This window comes from Miniopterus schreibersii (assembly GCF_964146895.1).
Source record: "Miniopterus schreibersii genome assembly, chromosome: 2".
Classification (NCBI taxonomy): Eukaryota; Metazoa; Chordata; class Mammalia; order Chiroptera; family Miniopteridae; genus Miniopterus; species Miniopterus schreibersii.
Window position 1 is genome coordinate 15,998,333 of NC_138102.1, and position 22,911 is coordinate 16,021,243.

Here is a 22,911-nt window from a genome sequence, read left to right on the forward strand (position 1 = left end):
ATTCAACAGCGCTGTATAAACAGTTCTGTGCTATCACTGGGTTATCGTAATGAAGTGAAGTTAACACGTCATTGGTTGTGTATTTGCAAATGTATGAAAGTGAGGTCATTCATTCTTCTGTAAACCACAACTAGGCCTTTGAGTTCTCCTGCTTTCTTATCATCAGGTAAAGGCATATTTGGTTTTTATAAAAAAATTATACATAATTTTGAATTTTCAGAGCTGATCAAGCAATAATAGATTTTTAAATTAATTAATTAATTCATTCATTTTACTTTGCAGAACCAGACACTTCAGGCTTAACATCTTGGGCATATTAAGGCCTAGCAAAGACTACAGCTGTAGTTTACTTCAATTATATTTGCACTGTAAATATTTAGATGAGAGGCAGGATGGAAATTTTGGGAGCTGCAAGAGTAGAATCATCTTGTTTAATTGAATTATGCCTGTGTTTCTGGCACAATTTTCATTTTATGAAAGAAACACAAAACTTGTCATGTTTCGTATTTCTATAAATCCAGGTGAGCAAATAAGTCCTTGGGGTCTAGTTCAGGGATTTAACAAGCATGATATTTGTTTAACAAAGACACGTGATAAATAAGAGACCCAATAGTCAATTGTCATGTTCCTTCTTTATGTTAATGCTGAAATTTAAAGTGATGGATGAACTAGATTTTATCTGCGTGCTTTGACTTTGGAGAAATTGGGAGATTAGAAGCATAGCGTTTTGTAGGAGAAATGTCTTTTTATTGATTTTTCTAAGGTGTATCGTAAACAAGAGACTCATTGGGGAGCAAAGAGGTAAATCCTTTGTGATGAATCAGATGTCACTCTGAGATTCAGGGCTCCTTACACTTTTTTTTGTGTCTTTGAAATCAGCTTTGCCCTTCTAAATCAATACCAAGCAAAAAATCTACACACACAAAAGCGATAGGGTATCCCAGAGTTCTTGTTTTCGTGCTTGCTAGCACAGAGGTTGGCTAGTGGCCACCTAAGTGATGCTCTTGAGGGGTGAAATGGAATTGGAAGCTTTCCTTTCCCCATTTTTTGGAGAGCCTTGTACCTGGGGAGCACTCCTGCCCCTGGGAATCCTAAATTTGAAGCTCCCCTCTACCCGTCCCCCACCACTGTCAGTGATGGAATGTACAAAAGCAACCCCCCTGCCAAGACCCATGTTAGGGGTTTCTTTGCTGCAGCTGTGTCCACAATTTTAACATACTTTTGAATTTCCCAGGAAAACAACTCAGGTAAATCAACAGTATTTTACATTATTTTATTCAGAGATGCTGAATATTTAACATTTCAGAAAGTGACATGCCCAAAGGCAACACTGCTTGTGAATTAAGGACACAAGACAGACTATCAGACTGCATGCAAGCTGTAGCTGCTGCATTACCATGATCCTAAATGGGTACGAGCATCCAGGTACTTTATGTTCTCTGTCCCTCTGTCCCTTTGTCTTTCTCTCTCCCTCTGTCCCTCTCTCTCTCTCTTATTTTGGTGAGAACATTTAAATTCTACTCTCTTAGCAAATTTCGACTACATAAAACAGTGTGATCAACCATTAGATCCTCAAACTTTATTTGTCTTATAATTGAAAGTTTGTACCCTTTACCAACCCATCCCCATTTCCCTCACCAGCCAGTGTATGACAACCACTTGTTTACTCTCTGTTTCTTTGAGTTCAACTTTTTTTAGATTCCACATAGTGATACCAATGCAGTATTTCCCTTTCTCTGTCTGGCTTATTTCACTTATCACAATGGCCTTCAGGTTTACTCTCACTGTTGGAAAAATGAGGGGATTTTCTTCTTCTAAAAGGCTGAATAATATTCTTTGTGGTATATATACAATGTATTGTACACACATATTCTTTATTCCTTCATCTGCTGTTACACACTTGGGTTGTTTCCATGTCTTGGCTATTGTGAATAAATCGGTGTTATGAACATAGGCGTACAGCTCTCTAAGATAATAATTTTGTTCACATGCAAATATGTATGCTTTGTGTATATACTCAGAAGTGGGACTTCTGGATCACATGGTAGGTCTACTTGTAATTTCTTAAGAACCCTTCGTACTGTTTTCTCTAATGGCTGTACCAGTTTACATCCCTACCAAGAGTGTACAACAGTTCCCTGTTCTCCACATCCTTGCCAGTACTTGTTATCCCTGTCTTTTTGACATTTCATTGTGGTTTTGATTTGCATTTCCTTGATGGCAGGTGATTTTTAAAAATATGTTTTTACTGATTTCTGAGAGAGGGAGGTAGAAGGAGAGAGAGAGAGAGAAACATCAATGATGAGAGAGAGTCATTGATCGGCTGTCTCGAGCACGCCCCCTACTGGGGATTGAGCCTGCAACCCAGGCATGTGCCCTGATGGGGAATAGCAGCCATGACCTCCTGGTTCATAGGTGGACACTCAACCCCTGAGCTGTGCCGGCTGGGCTAATCTTGAGTATCTTTTCATGTATGGCTTCTTAGGAAATATGTCTATTGAGGTCTTTTGTCCATTTTAAAATTGGGTTATTTGGTTATTTTGCTATTGAGGTGCATGAGTTCCTTGTATGTTTTGGGTATTAACTTCTTTTCTGATATGTGGTTGGCAATGTTCTCTCCCACTCCTTAGGTTGCCTTTTCATTGATGGTTTCCTTCGCTGTGCAGCAGCTTTTGAGTTTGATGTACTTCCACTTGTTTGTTTTTGCTTTTGCTGCCTGTGCTTTTGGTGTCAAATCCACAAAGTCATTGCCAAGACCTATCGTATCAAGGGCCTTTTCCTCTGTTTTCTTCTCAGAGTTTTATGGTTTCAGGTCTTATGTTCAAGTCTTTAATCCATTCCGAGTTGACTTTTGTGTGTGGTGTAAGATAAGGGTGCACTTGTTTGTGACATAACGTATAATATATCCTGGAGAATGTTTTATTACTGTCTGAGAAGAATATGTACTTTGCTGTTGTTGGGTGAATGTTCTGTAAGGTCCATTTTGTCTGAAGTGTAGTTTAAGTCCAATGTTCCCATATTGACTTTCTGTCTGGATGATCTATTCATTGTTGAACATGTAGTATTGAAGTTCCCTGATATTATTGTATTGCTATATACGTCTCCCTTCAGATTTGTTAATATTTGCTTTAAATATGTAGGTGCTCTTATGTTGGGCAAATAAATATTTATAATTGTTATGTCCTCTGATTACTTTTGCTGTGTCTAGTTTTTCATGCGTTTATATACAAAGTACATATAATTTTATTTTGAGTTAATATCCCTTAATATCATTTTATATTGTATCTAGAGCATTATATTGATTTTTAAGTTATTTATATAGGTAGGTTATATTAGTAAGCATCCTAATTCATTGACTATATAACCTATTTTAACTTCTGTTATGAAAGTCGTATTAAAAATCTCTATTAATAAGATGGCAGGTTGGGTCTGATAAGGCTAAGAAGCCTTGAAATAGAGATCAGTCTACCTGTGAGAACTTACACCTTCTAGCACGATTAGAATTATGTGGCAGTGTATTAGTTATCTACTGTCACCTAACAATATTATCACAAACTGGGTAGCTTAAGCGAGCAAAGACATTTATCATCTCATAGTTTCTGTGAGCCTGGAGTTTGGGCACTGCGTAATCGGGTCCTTTGCAAAGCTGCAATCAAGGTATTGGCCAGAGCGTAAGGAAGGATCTCCTTCCTGCCTCGTGTTTATTGGAAAAATTCAGTTCCTTGATGTCTGTTGGAATGAGCACCTAAGTTTGTTGCTAGCTGTTGGTTAAAGGTCACCCTTACTTTCCTACCATGTGGGCCTCTGCAGTATGGCCATTGCTTCATTGAAGTCACTAAGAGAGACAGTCTACAAGCAAGATAGACATTATAATCTTATGTGAGGTAGTCATGGAAGTGACATCACATCATCTTTCCTGCATTCCACTGGTGAGAAGCAAGTTACAGATCCCACTTATACTCAAGGGGAGGGGATCACACAAGGATGTGACTACCAGGACACAAAGATAATTGGGGGGCATTTTAGAGTCTGCTCACCGCAGACAGCTTTCAGTGGCAGTGTTGGGAGAGAGAATGAATTCTTGGGATCAAAGCGGTGGCTGGTGCATTTTCTAGTATTTATTGTAATGAAGGCAGCCATTATACTCAGAGAAGAGGGACATGATTACTAGAACAGGTTTTTTTCATTTAAGTTGCTTAGACTACAAAGTCTTTGCTAATTAAACAGGCCTTTATCTCACAAGAAATAGCTAATTGCTATAGAGACAGGTTGCAGTGATATGGGGATAGGTTGCCCACATTTCATGCAGGTTAGGATCTTTTCATCCCGGTGACCAAGCTAGTTCTCAGGTGATTCAGAGTTTGAACCGAGGTTAAACCGGGAGGAGAGAGAAAGCATTTTAAGAGCCAAAATTATTCACTGTGTAAATTATTATTAAGTAACTGCTATGTGCTAGTCATTGTTTTAGAGGGAAAGAGGCAGTGTATTAGTTATTACATGTTTTCCAGAATCTGCCCTCATGATTTTCCAGAACCTGCCATCTACTTGCAGTAGATACTAGACACTAATTTTTACATTGAGGGGGAACTTCCTTTACGAAGGGTAGAGTAATATATGTGGGAAGGATATGGGTTTTGGAAGCACACAACCATGGATTAAAATTATAATTGAGCTTATCAGGGGGTGATTTTATTTTAAAAATGATACCTCCTGATCCTTTATTTTGTCTAGTGAAGAAATGAGTCTAATAAATATCTCACAGGATTTTTGTGAAGATGTTGTGAGATTCAGGATATAAAACATCCAGCATGCAGGGGGTTCTTAATGAATTTTAAATCCCTTCTCCCTGTCTCAGTCTTCACTAAAACAGACCACTGCCAATTAGCGATAAAGATAGACTTCGATACACAACCTCCTGCACAATATTAAACAATGGTAATAAATAAATATTTAAACAATCACCTGGAACAGAATCTCTATGAACACTTTTTAAAATTAAGATCTCACAGTTATCCTCAGAATTTCTCGTTCATTATTTGACTATAGCTAGCATGTGCTAATTACCTAATTATACAAAAGATATGAATAACTCAAAGGAGTATTTCTGCTTGACTGCATCAATAGTATGCTCCTTGAAAACATATAAATACAGATGCAAATCAATAGATTGGAACATATTCATTTATCCATTTTGAACTAATCTAGTTTATCAAGTCACAAGATTTATACTGTTGTGGGAATGAGGGATGAAGAGTAGCATCCAACAACCACTCGTCAACATGGAAATTAATTTACTAATTTTTTTCAACATTCATTCATTCATTCATTCATTCAACAAACATATTAAAATTTCTATTCCAGGTTCTGGGTACTTGAAAAATAGTTACCTATTAGGTGTGTAATGAATCACAAAGCAAGATAATAAATTTCTTTTGGAGAAGTTGAGTTTTTTCATAAGTCTTTTTATCCAGCCCAATTCAATAATTTTATTAATATAGAATTCAGATAATAATTTACATTTTTTCTTTTCAGTAGATAATAGGGGGAATAGGTTAATCTGAAATGAAATGTTCTTGCATCCTGCTGTTCAGTGGGTGGAAGGGCATTAGAAACAGTTATTACTTAGCATCTCTTTTTTAAAAAAATTTCCATTTTCAGTGACAAATTCCCTGATATAAAATAATCCTAGTTATCACAAAGAAAGTCTTCTTTGTCTTTATTTACATGTTTAAAAACATTTTTTGACAGGATGGAATTTGAATAGAATTCTGATGGTTGTGTGATTCTGTAATTTCTTTGGTTGAAACTTAGAATATTCTCCCACAGGTATATATTTAATATGTATACCTTGTTTCCCTCATTAGTTTATAGGCCCCTGAGAATAGGAGATCTGTTTCTAAGTGTAGCAGTTGATCAATAAATGTTTTGATAGTTATTATTTGGATATTGAAAATAAATTGGCCCCCATCCAGTTTTCTTGGTGCGTGGGTAATTTTTACATTCAAAGGGTAATGATATATATCTTAGTTTTTGTTTCTTTGATATATTAGAAATGTTTTACTGCAAATTTCTAAGGCATCCTATTTGACAAGACTATTTATTTATTCTGAAGCGCTGTGTAAAATAAGCTTCAGGATTTTGATACACTTTGGGCCTTTGGGAGGGTAATAATACATAACGAAAACCACAACTCAAATGATGGAAAACCTCTTTAGGAATACACATGGTGGCTATGTTCTAGAAGTGTTCTAATCAAAGAGTCAATAACTATTCCGAAAATAACAGCCACTGCTGGCCCCAGAAGGGTTGAGGTTCATGTGGCCATGCACGCTGCTCTCAGAGCAGGGCCCCTCCTCTTTCAGCTTTAGCTCAAGCATCAGTTCTCATGAAAAGCTTTTCTGACCTCTAGCTCAGTGTGACCACTCCCTTCTCTCTGCAGCACTTTCTGCCTTGACTTGTAGGTTATCAGCTAGTGACGTATGAAATGTGTATGAAACCTAAGCTCATCAGAAACACACAGCATACGAAGGCAGCCACACTTTTTTCATAATTTCCCAGTTTATGGATTACTATTTAAATCACTTTAATTTCTTATGAAATATGTAGATCCAGCATTAAATTTACTCTCTCTTGCGTGCATTTGAAGAAATGCAATGGACATTTTTTCTTACATTGTCCTAGGAAACTTAATGATGACACTGAAGAGACACCCAAGAAGACAGTTGAGAACGCAAAGTGTAGCAGGAAAGCCTAAAAGAGTAAATACCGCACAGGGGAGTAAAAAGGGTTTACGAAGTAATTTGAGAGAGATTCTGGCTCTGTGAAGATGCATATCAGTTTTATAGCCCAGTTCTTGGAGGATAGAGTTTTTCAGCAATCCAATTTCATGTAAATAAGGAACAAATAAAAAGAAATTATGTGTTTCTCTCTAGAATGTGTAGTCAGCGACTGAATTTAATGCTACCAATAGATGCAGACTCATGCTGCACAGTAGGATTTCGATATGTTCTGAGTAATCATCAAATCAGAATTGGGTGTCTCATGCCATAAAATTATGCATTTTTAGTAAGTGACTTTAAGGTAATTGGCTCCTAAAGTATTTTTGGATGTCTCAGAAGGGATAGTTGTGGGAGTAACAGTGCCGTAAATGAATATTGACTGTAGAACACAGTAGTGGAAAAAGAAGTATAAGCAGATGAGATCCTGTTACTTGTAAAACGTATTTAGAGATAGAGAAGTTTGTTGTGTGGAAAGTCTTTAGAACCCTCGTTGAAAGCAAAGATGCCCACCACTCAATTCAAGTTCAATTGGGATTGATCTTGTTTTATTTAATTAATTAATTTATTTAAAATTTATCTTTATTATTGAAAGTACTACAAATGCCTTTTCCCCCCCTTTCATTTCATTTTAAACAGGGTTGGCTAATAAATTCCTGCAAAGGATTGTTTTTCTATGCAAATAAAATGACCATAATTCATTATGAGAGAGAAGATAATGCCCATAGATTCTACTCCTTACAGTTGCACTCGCCTAACAAATATATAGGGTGTCCCCCAAAATGTATGCACACACTTTGAATAACTATAAAGACAGTGTTTCTTAAAATTCTGCCTTTATTTTTAGGGACACCCTGTATATGTTTTTTGAATGGGTAAAGATAGAGGTCCTGAGAACCAGCACGAGAGAGATTTCCCATCAGCCTCAATAGTCATGTCATTCAGCAGGTAAACCTGGTACACTCAGTATATCCTGGGCTTTTGCCAGATCTTGGGAAAAATGAAGAGCCTTTCTATGCAGTTGTTTTGTACAATATAAATTAGAATAAACAGAGGAAGCATATTTTAGATATGCCACTGTGATACTTAGTGTTCCTGAACATTTCATGGTCAGAAAATAGGATTAATTGATTAAAATGAGGGAGAAAGTCATACCCACCAAATAAGCAGGTTGAGTTGAAGATGGAACATATGCCAGTAGGATGTGTGCACGTGTACAGAGAAATTTTACCAGTTATTGGAACCCACAAGAAACATAGAAACAGTTGTTTTGGTTAGTAAATATGATCCTTGCTTGGGACATGAGTAAGAATTAGTGAGGGACTAAATGCATGACAAAGAGGGGACAGTGATAGAAGTATATTCCTCAGGAAGGCAGGATATTAAAAATTATCCCTTTACCTATCAGTTCTCCATGTGCAGAGTTAATTGGAAGCTGTGCTAACCTCAATTTAGCACCACTTGGTGACTACCCAAAGTGATAGTGTAGGAGAATGTTTTAAAAGTTTGTTTTATGGTAGAAGAAATATATTCTCTTTATTAATAGTATGAAAGTAGAAATATAGAAGGAAACAAATAATCACTCGTAATTCTATCATCAGAGATAATCGTTAACATTTTGGTGTATTTCCTCACAGTTTTATTACTTTTGCCTAATTATATATAGTTATTGGTCTCTTTACTGTATACAAGATAGTATATATAATTATTTTACACCTTTGTGTGATAAAATAAATACATGTTCAACTTTTGAGAAAATGAAATTATGATGTAAGTATAACGAAGAGTGGATTTGATTTCTAGAAAACAGTGAAAGTAATTTGGAGCTACTTTTTTATTGTTGACACTATTACTGATGTCCCCCACTACTTCCCCTCCCTTTGCCCCCCCCCCCCCCCCCCCGTCTTCCAGCCTCCCCACCCGCCTACCCTCCGAGACCCGTCAGTCTGTTCCATGTATCCATGCCTCTGGTTCGGTTTTGGACAGAGTAGGAAATCAAGCCTTGTTTTTTAACAGACATACCAGTGATTTGAATGTATACTGTGGACCACAGGCCTCTCAGCTTGGGAGAAACAACACAGTGAGAAACCTGTCATCAAGGGCTTGGCTGCTCCGGGCAGGCAGAGGGCTCCTAACAATCAGCAGTGACCTCAGGCTGCAGTTGGTTTTCTTTTCATCGGAGATTCCGGGAGATACTCTCTTGGCTCAGTGAACGACAATCCCAGCTCCTGGCTTTAGCATTCTCTCCAGTGGTTTCCTTCTCTTCCTGTCATATTAATTACTCAGGAGAAATAGCCAGAGGTTTTCTTGGGGTCAGATCAGCTTAGAAAAGACAACTTAATCAGTGAACAGATTTTTTGGGGGTATTTTCTCTGTAATATTGTGACTCTTGTTTGTTAGTTTTGTCCTGTTTTCTGTTTCAGAAAAAGCTGAAAGTCAGCACACAGAGGAATGAGATGGCAGTTTTCCTGTGATGTAGCCCACAATTTGTGAGATGAGATTAGTAGTGACAACTATACCTAAGGGAAAAGGCAGCCTGATATGACACATCAAAATCATTTTAATTTTCAATGTCATTATTTGGATTTTATTCCCCAACTCTTTGACACAGATTTTGGGGTGGCAGGAATATTCTTATAATGAAGATTGTTGAGTTATTACATTAAAGCTACTCTCGTCCTAAGTTTTCCCCTAACTACACTCATAGAAAGGATCACTCCATGGGTGTGGTAAAGAGGAGGGAGATGTTTGAGAGGAAATGAAGAGAGATGCATAGAACTTGGAGCTGTCCCAAGATGGGACTTTAAAATGATTCAAGTCTTAGAAAATAGGATCTATGAAAAGAAGTTAAGGCTTTAGGGTCATTTTGCCTAAGGAAAGATGGCTGTGAAGGTCTTTAATGATGAGAGTCAAATACATGAGACGTTATTATATGGAGGATTCTGACCAGCTGTTCCGCAACCCTAGGGGATAGAAATAGATTCAAATTACAGTGTGTGGGATTTAGATGAGATAAAGGAAGTATGTTCTGATAGTAAGAGTTGTTAAATGTTAGAATATGTTTCCCATGAAGGTTGTAAAATCATTCTGCTGAAATAATTTTAGTTATTTGTGTTTAGATATTAAAGACCAATGAACACATATATGTTACATATTTAACTTTAATATATATGATATATATATTGTGTGTATATGTATGTATGTGTATATATGTGTGTGTATATCTGTCTATCATCTATCTATCTGTCTATCTATCTATCATCTATCTGTCTATCTGTCTATCTATCTATCTATCTATCTATCTATCTATCTATCATCATCTATCTATCATCTATCATCTATCATCTATCATCATCTATCTATCTATATCTATCATCTATCTATCATCTATCAATCAATCATCTATCTATACTAGTCTTTCTGCTATCTGGGGAATCACAGTCAGCGCCTTTCAGACACTGCTCTAGATGCTTTTGAGTGTGTGGACACTATTCCAAACTGCAGGAGGATGACATCAGTGAGTTTCACCCTTGTGTCAATACAGAAAGCTGTTACAGTTCTGCAGAAGAAAAGATAAACCTTCTTTCCTTGCTTTCTGAATTAGAAAAGTGAAGACGTTTTTTGTTGTTGCTGTTGACTAAAAGGAATGTCAAGGCCTCCGTGTGTTCCTGGGAGAGCAGCGATGCATTTCCCGATACTGACAACCATGAGCTTGGAGTTCTGAGGCCTCCAGGATTTTGAGTTGCCTTCTCTTGAACAGGCCGGTATAGATATTTTTTCTTGAGGTTTTCTCCTTAAGCAGCAAATCAGACCATCTACCTTTCAGATATCTACAGCTTATAAGTGGATAAAGCTTTCAAATCTTTTTTTTTTTTTTAAACCATGAAAAGCAAAACAACCAGCAGCAATAATCTCTAGCAAGATACTTTTGATACAGAGTTTTTAGATGCTCTAGGATCTTTTTGAGGCAGATTTTTATGTCCCCATCATTAATAATATGTTATCAGCATTATATGTCTCTTTCCCTCTGTTGATAAGTACTTTTAGACTGACATATTCATATGTGCTTCTGACAAAAAAACATTAAAATATGAATGGAGTGTATGAGAACCCTCTAAAGTTCTATATTTTCACAAAAGAGACTCATAAATATTGGTTTATCAGAGTGAAATATTTTACACCATTTTATGTCATGCTTTAAATCATTGTCATTACATGATGCTATAATCAAATATTAATGGTCAAAATATAAAGTTTCATTCTAAATATCTGTCTTCATTTTATAATAGAAAATAGAACTGAAAAGGAGCTGTAGGTGAATCAGAGAATCATCTCATTTTAAACATGAAGCCAAGGCCTTGAAAAGTGACATCATTTTCCAAATGTTACTAATCCAGTGGTTTTGGTTAACATCATTCTAAATTGATTGTTTAGAAACTTCTATTCCCCCTGTGTATATGACTGCTATTTTTCTAAAATTATTTTGAAGGTGTATCTTTTTGTAACCAAACCTTGTAAACAGACATCTTAATTTGAAAACAAATGAGATCTTTCAAGTTCAAGTTTGTGGACTGAACTAAACATGCATCTAACTCTCCTTTCCCAGACCCCATTTGAAACTGCATTAAAAGCAGATAAAAACGAATATATTTCTGAGCATGATGAGGTGCCTGCTGCTGAGAGCAGGAAGAAGAGGCGTCTGATAAAACTGGAGGAGCCTTCGGGAAGGAGCCTATTGGTCTCAGATTTCAGGTCAGCAGGTGGAGACCAGCATAGGTAAAAAGCAGAAAAGCAGACATTGAGGTTATTGGTCACAACTCTGAAAAGTAGCTCAAGTTTACAGCCTCCGATCCTTTGCATGCAACTAGTTGTAGCATTTAGCTGTGCTAGTAAAGCAGTATAATTCTTCAAAGGAATTCAGACATCTGCAAGCGAGGGCTAAGGCTGCCCGGTGTGTGGGCTGGTGACCCAGCAGCACTGCACCCCAATTCTGGTAGATGGAGAGGCTCTAGCTGGTCTGTGTGTTTCATGTGCAGAGCAAAGCACATTATGGAGAAATGTGTCGGGAGCATGGATCAGTTCATGCCAACAACCTATATCAATCAATCTAATCATGTACGAAAAGGACTTGGCAACAGAAACCAGCAGTAAAAGCGGAAAAGAGAAAGAAGAAGGGAAAGAAAGTTACCCTAGGAAACATTTCTCGGCCTCTGCACTATTGTCATTTGGGGCTGGATATTTTTTTTGTTGTGGAGTGTGTCCTGTACATTGTAGGATGTTTAGCAGCATCCCTGGCCTCTATCCAGTAGAATCTACTAGCAAGTAACCCACCCTCTCTACCTACTGTGAATGACAGTGTCTCCATATCTGGACAAAGATAGTGCCAAATCCACCTGAGGACAAAATCAGCCCCAGCTGAGAAACACTGCCTTGGATGAAGTAAAGATGATTTAGAGGAAAGGTATTTTAAAGCTATCTATTCGTGTCCTCAGAGAGACAGAACCATTATACTCTCGAAAGTAAGAATTTTCTCATATGAAAAATGGAGAAATCAAGGTACGGAAATAATTTATGGAATTTTAATATATAATCACCAATATTTGAAAAAAAGGATTATAAAAAAAATTCAAGGAAATCTCCCAGAAGAAAAAGAGGTGTAAAATACATGATAAGTAAAGAGACAGAATCAATTTACAAAACCTAAAGTCTGTCTAATAAGTTTTAAAACTGGAGAAAAAGAACAACAAATGAGATAAAATAATTATGATGTTCCCTAGAGTTGAAAAAAAGATACACCTTTAGAATAAAAGGGCTGAAGTAATGCTGACAGCAGTGAATTGTCAGAGACTTACACCAGACACGTGCTCATGAAATTTCACACCACCAAGACTAGAGGGAAGGTTCAGAAAGTCTTGAGAAAGAAAAACATAAACAAATGTTCTGTCATGGGAATGAGCATCATACTGAAGTTTTCAATCAATATCTTAAAATGCCAGATGATACTGGGACCATGCCCACAAAGTTCGGACAGAAGACAAACTTAATGCTAGATCTCTGTGCCCAGGAACATATCAAGTATGAGACCAAAAGAAAGACATTATTGTGATATGAAGAGATTCAGAAAGTTTCTATCTCACTCTTTCTGAAAAAAAAAATAAAATAAATAAAATTAAAAAAATAAAATAAAAATCACTTCAGTTTTTATCCTAGTAAGCCAAGTTTCAAACCCATGAACTGTATTTGAACTGGACATGCAAGGAAAGGTATTTCGAGAATGGCAGGCGGGTGGTAAGCAAGACAGCAGGCCTGGCACTTTGGGACAGTTAATCAGTGGTATCATGAGGAAACTGGATGGTACTGGCATCGTGGCATAAGAAAGCCAATGAATGTAAACTGTAATTGAAAAATAAAGTTAAAAAAGAAGATAACCAAATGCCTTGGCTTCGCTAACAGAGTCAATTAAATACTGTTTAAAATTAAAAAAAAAAAAGAAAGGAAGAATGGTAAAAGCATACAATGTAGATTTATAGGGCTTACTGTATGCAGATCATAAAAACACAAGTGGCCCAAAGTGAATGTTTTGGGATATAGTATTAGAGACAGCAGATGGGGGAGACTTTATTTTGTCTTTTATATGATTTTAATTTGTTTTATGTGTAAAAATGAGAATAGAGTAGGAACAAAGCATGGAAAAGTAGAAGCCAAGGGCACACAGGGTAACACTTGCTCTCCTGGCCTGAGCTGCCCACCGTTAATTTGGCTCCAACTCCTGGCGACCCTGTCCCAAAATGTCCTGTCCTCAACAGCCCTCTTCAGCTCCTGTACACTCATGCCTGTGGCTTCTTTTATGGAGTCAATTCATCTTATATTTGGTCTTTCTCTTTTTCTGCTGACTTCTGTTTTCCCCAGCATAATTATCTTTTCCAAAAAACAGTGCCATCTCACAATGTGCCCAAAGTAGGACAGCTTTAGTTTTGTCATTTTTGCCTCCAGGGATATTTCAGGCTTAATTTGCTCTAGGACCCACTTGGTCATCTTTCTGGTGGTTCAGGGGATCCATAGGGCTCTCCTCCAACACCATATTTCAAATGAATCCATTTTTCCCTGTCCAGCTGTCACATCTCTACATAGTAATTAGAAATTCAAGGGTGTGGATGATCTTAGCTTTGGTCTCTAATGACAGCACATCCTTGCTCTTGGTGATCTTTCCTAATTCTTCCGTGGATGTGCTTCCGAGTCTTAGCTTCTCTTGATTTCTTGGCTGCAGTCTCCATTTTAACTGATGATCGAACCAAGATGAGCAAAATCTTTAATAATTTCAATGTCTTCATTGCTTATGTAGAAGTTGTTTGTTTCTTCTTTAGTCGTGGTTTTATGTTCTTGCTGTTCAAATGCACTCCTGCTTTGGGACAGTCACCAAGAGCCTAGGAAATGTAAGCACCCAGTTGTGGTGTTTTTCTTATTCTTGCAAAACTGTTTGCCACAGGAGTCCTTTCTTGTGACACAAGCTCTTTAGCTATTGCTTAAGATTTTGCTTAAAGTTTTGTATATATGCAAAGTTCCCAAATATTTTTTATTGAGTAAAATGTAGCACTTATTTGGAGTTCTGTTTTTATTATTGTGGTGCCTTTAAACTGTTTCTTTAAAGAAAGAAAATATACCAGACAAATAGATAGACATGAACTCACAAGCTATTAAAACATGGAAAGATACACTCGGATCTTATCCATGCTACATTTCCTGTTTTTGTCATAAATCCGAAAACAAGACAGAAAACATGTTCTGTTTATACTCATGTTTCTGGTGTTCTGCCATTTGCCACCTGCAGACATGACAGGAGTAATAAGGGAATGCTGCAAACAGCTCTGCATGCAGAAATTTGACAACTTAGATGAAATGAACTAATTCCTTGAAAAATGCAAAATACCACAACTCATCCAATATGAAGTAGGGTCAGTTGAAAACCTTATAATTATTAAGTACATTGAATTCATAATTGGAATCTTCCAAAAAAGAAATTTATTATCCTAAATGGCATTGATGATGAATTATACCAAACTTTTAAGGAGGAATTAGCACAAATTTTCCCCATTTTTCCCCATAAAATAGAGGAGAGAACACTTCCCAATTTATTTTATGAAGCTAGCAATATCTGTTATCAAAACCAGATAAAGGCAGTGTATAAAAAGAGAACTACAAACCAGTATCCCTCATGAATATAAATTTAAATAACCTTAACAAAATATTAGCAAATAGGACTAAGTAATATATAGAAAGAACTGTATATCACGATCAAGTGAATTTTATTCCAGGGGTATAAGTCTGGTTCAATATTTGAAATAGGTTAATGTAAATTACCATTACAGGCTATAGAAAAATATCATTTGATATAGCAAAGGCATTTACAAAATTCAACATTGATTCATGATAGAAACTCTTAGAATAGTAGGAATAGTGGGGAACTTCTTTAACTTGATAAAAAGAATCTATAAAAACTAAAAAGTAAAACTGACATTTTACTTAATAATGAAAGATTAAAATCTTCCCCCTAAGATTGGGAATTATAAGACATAGATGTAAATTCTCAAGACTTATTTAACATCATACTGGAAGATCTAGACACTAGTGCAAGATAAGAACAGGAAATATAAGACATACAGATTAGAAAGGAAAAAATAAAATTGTCCCTATTTGTAGACAAAACTGTCTATTTAGAAAGTTCCAAGGAATCAACAACAATTAAAGAACAAACAAAAATAACCCAAATCCCAAACTCCTAGAACTAACATGTGAGTTCAGTAGGGTCAGAGGATACAAGATCAACATTACAATGTCAGTTGTATTTCTATATACTAGCAACAGACATGTGGACATCAAAATTAAAAATAATAATGCCCTGGCTGGTATGGCTCAGTTGGTTGGAGTGTCGTACAGGACACTGGAAGGTTGCTGGTTTGATTCCTGGTCAGGGTACATACCTAAGTTGTGGATGCAATCCCTGGTTGGAGCACGTAAAGGAGGCAACTGATTGATGTGTCTCTCTCACGTAAATGTCTCTCTCTTTCTCCCTCTCTCCTCTTCCCCTTCCCTCCCTCTCTAAAATCAATAAAATAATAATAATAATAGCTAATAATAGCATTTACAGTGTTTTTCCCATATTAATATACAAGTTTAATATAATTTCTGTCAAAATCCTAGCAAAATTTTTGTAGACAAGATTATTATATAAAATTTATACAGAAAAGCAAAGGAATTATAGCAGCTAAACAATTTTGAAAATTATATAGAAGAAAGAATCTGTCTACCTGATTTAAGTGTTATTATAGAGCTACGAGTAATCAAGGTGGTATGGCATTGTTGGAGGGGTAAAAACATCAATAAATGGAATGGAATAGAGAATTCATAAGTGGACCCATATACTCTTCCCCGAAGTGGCCAGAGGTAATCTCTGAATATCTTTCACTATTTACTTGACCTAGAAAACTGTACAAAATCATGCAAATCAAGAGGTTCAAGTCTTCTTGTTCACTTTAAGAGCACTCGTGAAACTGCCCAGGCCATCGAGGGTATGCAAATCTGGAAAGCCACGAGGTATCTGAAGGATGTCACTTTACAGAAGCAATGTGTGCCATTCTCTTGTTAACAACGGTGGAGCTGGTAGGTGAGCCCAGGCCAAACAGTGGGGCTGGACACAGGGTCGGTGGCCTAAAAAGAGTGCTGGATTTTTGCTGCACACGCTTAAACAGGCAGAGAGTAATGCTGAACTTAAGGGGTGAGCTGTAGATTCTCTGGTCATTGAGCCCATGCAGGTGAACAGAGCTCCCAAGATGTGGTGCAGAACTTACGGAGCTCAAGGGCAGATGAACCCACTCATGAGCTTCTCCCTGCCACATGGAGATGATCCTACTGAAAAAGAGCAGATTGTTCCTCAATCAGACAAGGAGGTTGCACAGAAGAAAAAGATATCCCAGAAGAAATGGAAAAAACAAAAACTTAAAGCCCAGGAGTAAATTCAGCATAAAATAAATGCTAATAAAAGTTTAAAAAAAGAAATCGACCCATATAAATATGTTCAAAATGATAAAAGTATAAAAGCTCTTCACTGGAGGAAAGCTTGCCTTTCAACAAATGGTGTTGAACATCCAAATGAAAAAAAGTAACCCCCACCTATGTCTTATACAGTTTACACAAAAGTGAACTCAAAATATAGCATGGACTTAAATATGAAATGGTAAAACCCTTAAAAAATAAACAGAAGAAAACCTTCTGAATCTAGGGCTAGGCAAAAAGTTCTTAGACTTGACACGGTTTACATTGCCTATACATGAGAAAACTGTTATATTGGGCTTCATAAAATTAGAATTTGTTTGCCCTGCAATAGAATCTTTTGAAAGGATGAAAATACAAGGTATAGATTGGGAGACAATACTATAAAACACATAGTTCTATAAAACACATAGTTGACCAAGGACTAGTGTCTCAAACCGAGCAGTTAAAAAAAAAAAAAGTTTAGAAAATGGGCAAAAGTCATGAAGAAATAGTTCACCAAAGAGGATATATAGATGGCAAAAAACACATGAAAAGGTGTTCAGATCATTACTTAATATGAAAATGCAAATTCAAACCACAATGAGATAACACACCAACCAGAAAGGCTAAAATGCTGGCCGAGGTGCGGAGAAACGCTCACTCATACACACATTGGGAATGTAAAACGGTACAGCCACTCTGGAAAACAGTTTGGTAATTTCATTAAAAAAGCTAAACCAGCAAGTACCATATGACCCAGTAATTGCTTTTATCCCAGGGAAAAGAAAACTTGTGTTCACAGAAAAACCTGTACATGAATGTTCAAAGCAGGCTTATTTGTAAGAGCCCCAAACTAGAAACAGCCCGACGTCCTCCAAGGGGTGAACGATTAAACACATCGTGATGTGTCTGTGTCAGCGATTTCCAGCCCGTGCACCGCGAGAGTTTTTAAATCATGCAACACCTGACTATTTAGTCGGGGGCGCTGACGTCTTTCCCCTGAGATTGTCAAATAAAACGACAACAGCCAACACAACAATAGCCGTCCCGTGTGAATGAAACAAAATTATACTTATTTTTTCTGTCGGATCGGCAAAATATCTATTTTTCGGTGTGCCGCAGAATGTTAGTAATTAGTTTATGTGCCGTGAGATGGAAAAGGCTGCAAGTTGATGATCCATGCCATGAAATACTGCTCAGCAGCAAGAAGAACCTGATACATGTAGTAGCCTGGATGAATCTCCGGAGCATTATTCAGAGTGAGAAAGGCCAGTCCCAAAGGTTACATAATACATGTTTCCACTTGTATAATGTCTTTGAAATAATGAAATTAAAGAAATGGAGAAGAGAGTAGTGGTTGCCAGGGATTAAGTAGGGGATGGCAGTGGAAGGAAGGGATTGTGGCTACACAAGTGCAATACGAGGGATGCTTGTGATCATGGGATTGTCTGTATCTTGACTGTGTCAATGTCAATGTCCGGGATGTGACATTGCAGCACCACTTTGTGAGATGTTAACTTGGGGTAACTGGGTAAAGGGTTCATAGGATCTGTGCTGTTTCTTACAGCTGCCTGTGAATCTTCAAGTAACAAATAAAAAGTTTAATTTAGAGAATGGATACTGCTTGATTTGATCATTTGATCAAGGTGCACTTAGTTTAAATAATAATTTCAGAACAATCTTCATAATGAGTCAGCCAACCACTGAAAACTCTCAATTATTTATCTTGCCTTCCCTTTCTCTTTCGTTTGGGTTCTTTTTAGGGGCCTCTTAGAAAAAAGTTAATACTAAGGTAGGTCTAGATCTCTTAACAATTTAGGGTAACTTCAAGATGTCTGCAGATGTGACATTCTTATATCTGAGTAATTTACTGGAAAAGCAGTGAATATGTAAGTATAGCAGTGCCCTGATCAAATTACTGGTTGAATTGAGATTAAGAACAGAATAAAATTAACATAAAAATAATCCTACCACTTTTGTGAAAAACTTAAAATATTCTTTCGGCTTTCTCTCCGGGATTGGATGACTCACCTTTGCTATTCTCTATTCTTCTGTGATTTTTATTGGCCATTTAATTACTGACTGTCTAGCAGGGTGGGTGTGGAAAGTGTTCAAAGGTAAATTTCTAATAAATTATGCAGTTTATCATCGTCTCCCTGGAAAAACACAAGTACATGAAATATATGTTTCCCTTAAATTTATGTATTTATCTAATGTGATTATAACTTCAACCAAACTCCTAGAAATAATTTTTGTTACGGATTTCTTTTTGGAATTTGACAATATATATATATGTGTGTGTGTGTGTGTGTATAAAATTCACCGCAAATAAATTCACGAAGATAACTAATTGGTAAAATAGAAGAGTATGTGAGATTATTAGTACTAGTTTTCAAAGTGGAGTTTAAAAGTATATATAGAGTGGTATTATGCTGAATAAAGATTATAGGGAAAAAATCACAAGAGCATAAAAAGAGCAGAAAGAGACTCATCTATGTATGAAAGTCTGTGTAAAATATACTGTATTAATTTATATACTATTTAATATAACATTTTGATAAATATGAGTATAATAGGCTGTATTTCATTTGAAGGAAAGTGTCATTAAATAAAAGATATGAAAGCAACTAGGCAACTATAAACTTGTCCCATTTGCTGCATCATACACCAGAATAGATTTCATATGGATTTAAAGGTTAAATGCAAAACAAACAAAGTCTTGAAGACACTACAACAAAATGTTAAAGACTTTGTTGTGATCTTGCATCAACTGTTTAGAAAATTCTTGAGTGGTTTGTGCTCAAAGAAATTAATCACGACAATCTTAATGATAAAAATTAAATGTTTATCAACAGGGAAATTATATCATCACATACTTATGATAGAATTTTAACTAGGCATTATAATCATGCCTTTGAAGCTTTTTTGTTTTAATAATGTGGAAAAATAGTTATGATATAATGCTAACTGATTAAACAGTACGAATACATGTTTAAAAGCTGCAGGGAAATACGGTAAATTGTTAGCAGCCATTACTACTGAGTAGTAGAATTATAGTTGTCATTTTCTCATTACATTTCAGAATATTCAAAATTTTCAGCTACTGTATAAGCCTCCAACCTTTGTAATCACAAAAATATGTCTTTAAAATCTCTAAGGATATATATCCTTAAAAAAGCATTTAGCTGGTGTAATTAATAAGTCCACAATATTCTTCAAACACCATCTCAGCTTTGTCCTGATCTACAATCCTTTGGCATTGTCTGGGTTTGGCATCATTAACTGCTACAAGTAAAATAACAGTAAGGTGCATTTACACAAAGGAAGAAAGGAGAGATTAAGGTCCCCTGTTAGTGGTAGAGAGTCTGACAGATTCTGATATGTTTTGTGCACTGTATCTGTATTTTCATTTGCACTGATATTTTCAAGGGTTTTACAGCTCAAGCTAGTCTCCAAAGACGTCAGGGCTTTTTTGTGTTACCCACAACTTGGCGGGAGGCGGAATGTCTGCAATTACGCCTTCTTTGAATCCTCTCCTTTTGGCTTGCGCACCTGGCTTTGAGACAGAGGAAGGCAAAAAACTCTATCTGTTGGTTTTCAAATGTCATTTCCCCTTTGGCTTTGTTGATGGTAAAATTCTGTCTTTGCATCTGAAATTGGAAACTCTTCTGATCCTGGAGTCTGAGTGTAATTCATTGGAAGGCTTTCTCTAATCTGTGTCTAGGATCAGCATTTGGTCTGACATTCATTTATATCCAGGTGTAAAACTTGAAGACTTTTACCTTTAGTGTGCGGCCCAAATTTTGTAACTCACTGTGCTTGTACTACCATTAACTGTCAGTTCTTAATTATATCCATGTATGAATTTGGGCCAGCAGGATCTGGGCTTTCTCTTCTCTCTGCATGCCTGACCCTTGGATATTTCTTCCTTCTGTTCATGTTTGGTAGGCTCTGATTTTGGATTTGTAGCCCTGCCCAGTCAATACAGTGTTTGGCATAGAAAACAGTAATTATTTCTGATGGGATTCCCTGTCCCAAAAGTTCGAATACCCCTTTTATATATTTATTTGCACTTACTCCACAGAAAGAATCGAGCTGCTAGATTATTATTAAATATGTCTTTATTGATTTCAGAGAGAGGAAGGGAGAGGGAGAGGGAGAGATAGAAACATCAATGATGAGAGAGTCATTAATTGGCTGCCTCCTGCACGCCCCCTACTAGGGATTGAGCCTCCAACTTGGGCATGTGCCCTGATCGGAAATTAAACTGTGATCTCCTGGATCATAAGCCAGTGCTCAGCTGCTGAGCCACAATGACCCAGCGAGTTGTTATATTATTAACAATAGTATCATGAAATGCATATAGTTCAAAGTTCATAGCGACTTTGACACGTCTGTTCCATTTCATTCTCACAACTCTTCTTAGAGCAGCTTTGCCCAGTTTTCACTTGAGAAAACTACATTGAATAAAGTTGAATGGAGCCTGGCGTTGCTAGCTCCAGGCTTTCCACATCCAGCACTCGCCCCCTAGACCAGACCCATCTTTGAGTGACACTAGTGTATGGACTCAGGTGTGGCAGAATCCATTCTGAGAACATTGTTGATACTTCAGTCAAGCCTCTTTAAAATGACTTTCATTTTTATTCATATTTTGTTATATAGGTGTGTTACCCATTTTCTGTGCAGAAACTTGAAGGGAAAAGAAATGAGGTTCTCTTTAATACTCCTAACCCCCATTGCTTATAAGATGAAGTCCAAACTCCTTCGCAGTCTGGCCCCAAACTACTAAAACATTCTGATCCATTGTCACCCAGCTCCATGAACACTGTACTCCTTCTGTGTGAAATGTTCCTTGTTGTCTGAACGTGTTTCTTGCCTGAAATGCTGGCCCTCCCCATTCTTATTTAGTTGGTGAATTCCTACTTCAGTGGCGTTTTGTTGAACCACAGATGGCTGGACTCCACCTCCAAGGTTTCTGGGCTGGGTCTGGGCCCCCAGCCCTGCATTTCTAACCAGTGCCCAAGTGGTCTGAGGCTGCCGGTCCAGCTCTGCCGCACTTACGGAGTGTTAGACCTTCTTATTCTGGAAGACCTAGCTCAGTAGACCTGCAGGTTCTTTTCTTACTACAGAATTACTTGCAAGTGTCTTCCTTACTTGACTGTCTTCCTTATTTAAAAAAAGGACAAGACTTCTTCTATGTGTGCAGATCCTCATGGTCTAATGTGATGCTGGGCACCTGTGGGAACTCACTAAGAAACCGAATGAATATATAATGTGCTGGGAAGCGCTTGTTCACTGCAGGTTGCTTGCACAGGATGAATACTTTGCTTCACCAGTTTTCTTTTTCATTGTGTCTTGGTTCCCAAACCAAACTTTTCTCTTTTTAAGACAACTGGAGGGGGAAAACTGTTGTGTTTTCGAAAATATCTCCTATATACTAGGTACTGTGCTTTACATATATTATTGTATGTTATTCTTTGAGTTACTCTTATGGTGTAACCATATATTATTCTCATTTTAAAGATAAAAACTGAGGCTCAAATGTTTAAGTAATTTTATAAATATCATATGACTTGAAAGGAGTACAAAATAAGATTTAAATTCAGCATTTTCTTATCCAAAAACGATTTCACTCTGCTACCTTCCAAATTAATTCTTGTTTCTTTCATAGCATGTTAAGATGATTGGGACAGTGGTATATCTCCCGATAAAATAAAAGATGACCTCCATGTTAGCATTATTAGTGATGATTCCTGCTTTCCTCTTTGCATCCAGGTTCAATTCCTAAATTACTGTCAGCCTCACAGTGATTCTACTGTGTCTCTCCTTTCCTTTCTATGGATCATTGAAGAGCTAGCTCCCAATGCCTTCATGTCTGTGGCTTTGCCAAAACTTATGTCGATTGACTGCATTGTAAATCAAATGCAGTTTATTTTCTCTCTTAGTCAAATAGAAGAATTAAGCAAAGAGACAGTTAAAAGATATTAAAACCAAATACTCACTTGTAATTTCTAGTGACTTTTGTTCTCTGCAGCTGAGGAAAAAATGAAATTCATTTTCACAAGTACTCAATCAAAATTGAAAGTTTATTTTCTGGATTTTTTAG

At 36.8% G+C, this 22,911-nt stretch overlaps 1 protein-coding gene and 1 pseudogene across 2 annotated transcripts in view; both read left to right on the plus strand.

Moving 5' to 3' along the window:
- NRG1 (neuregulin 1) overlaps nucleotides 1-22,911 on the plus strand; it is an 882,008-nt gene that overhangs the window by 178,593 nt on the left and 680,504 nt on the right. The gene's annotated exons all lie outside the window — the stretch shown is intronic.
- On the plus strand, nucleotides 16,252-16,786 carry LOC308553159 (large ribosomal subunit protein uL22 pseudogene; annotated as a pseudogene). The gene has a single exon. The product of its transcript is annotated as a large ribosomal subunit protein uL22 pseudogene (transcript).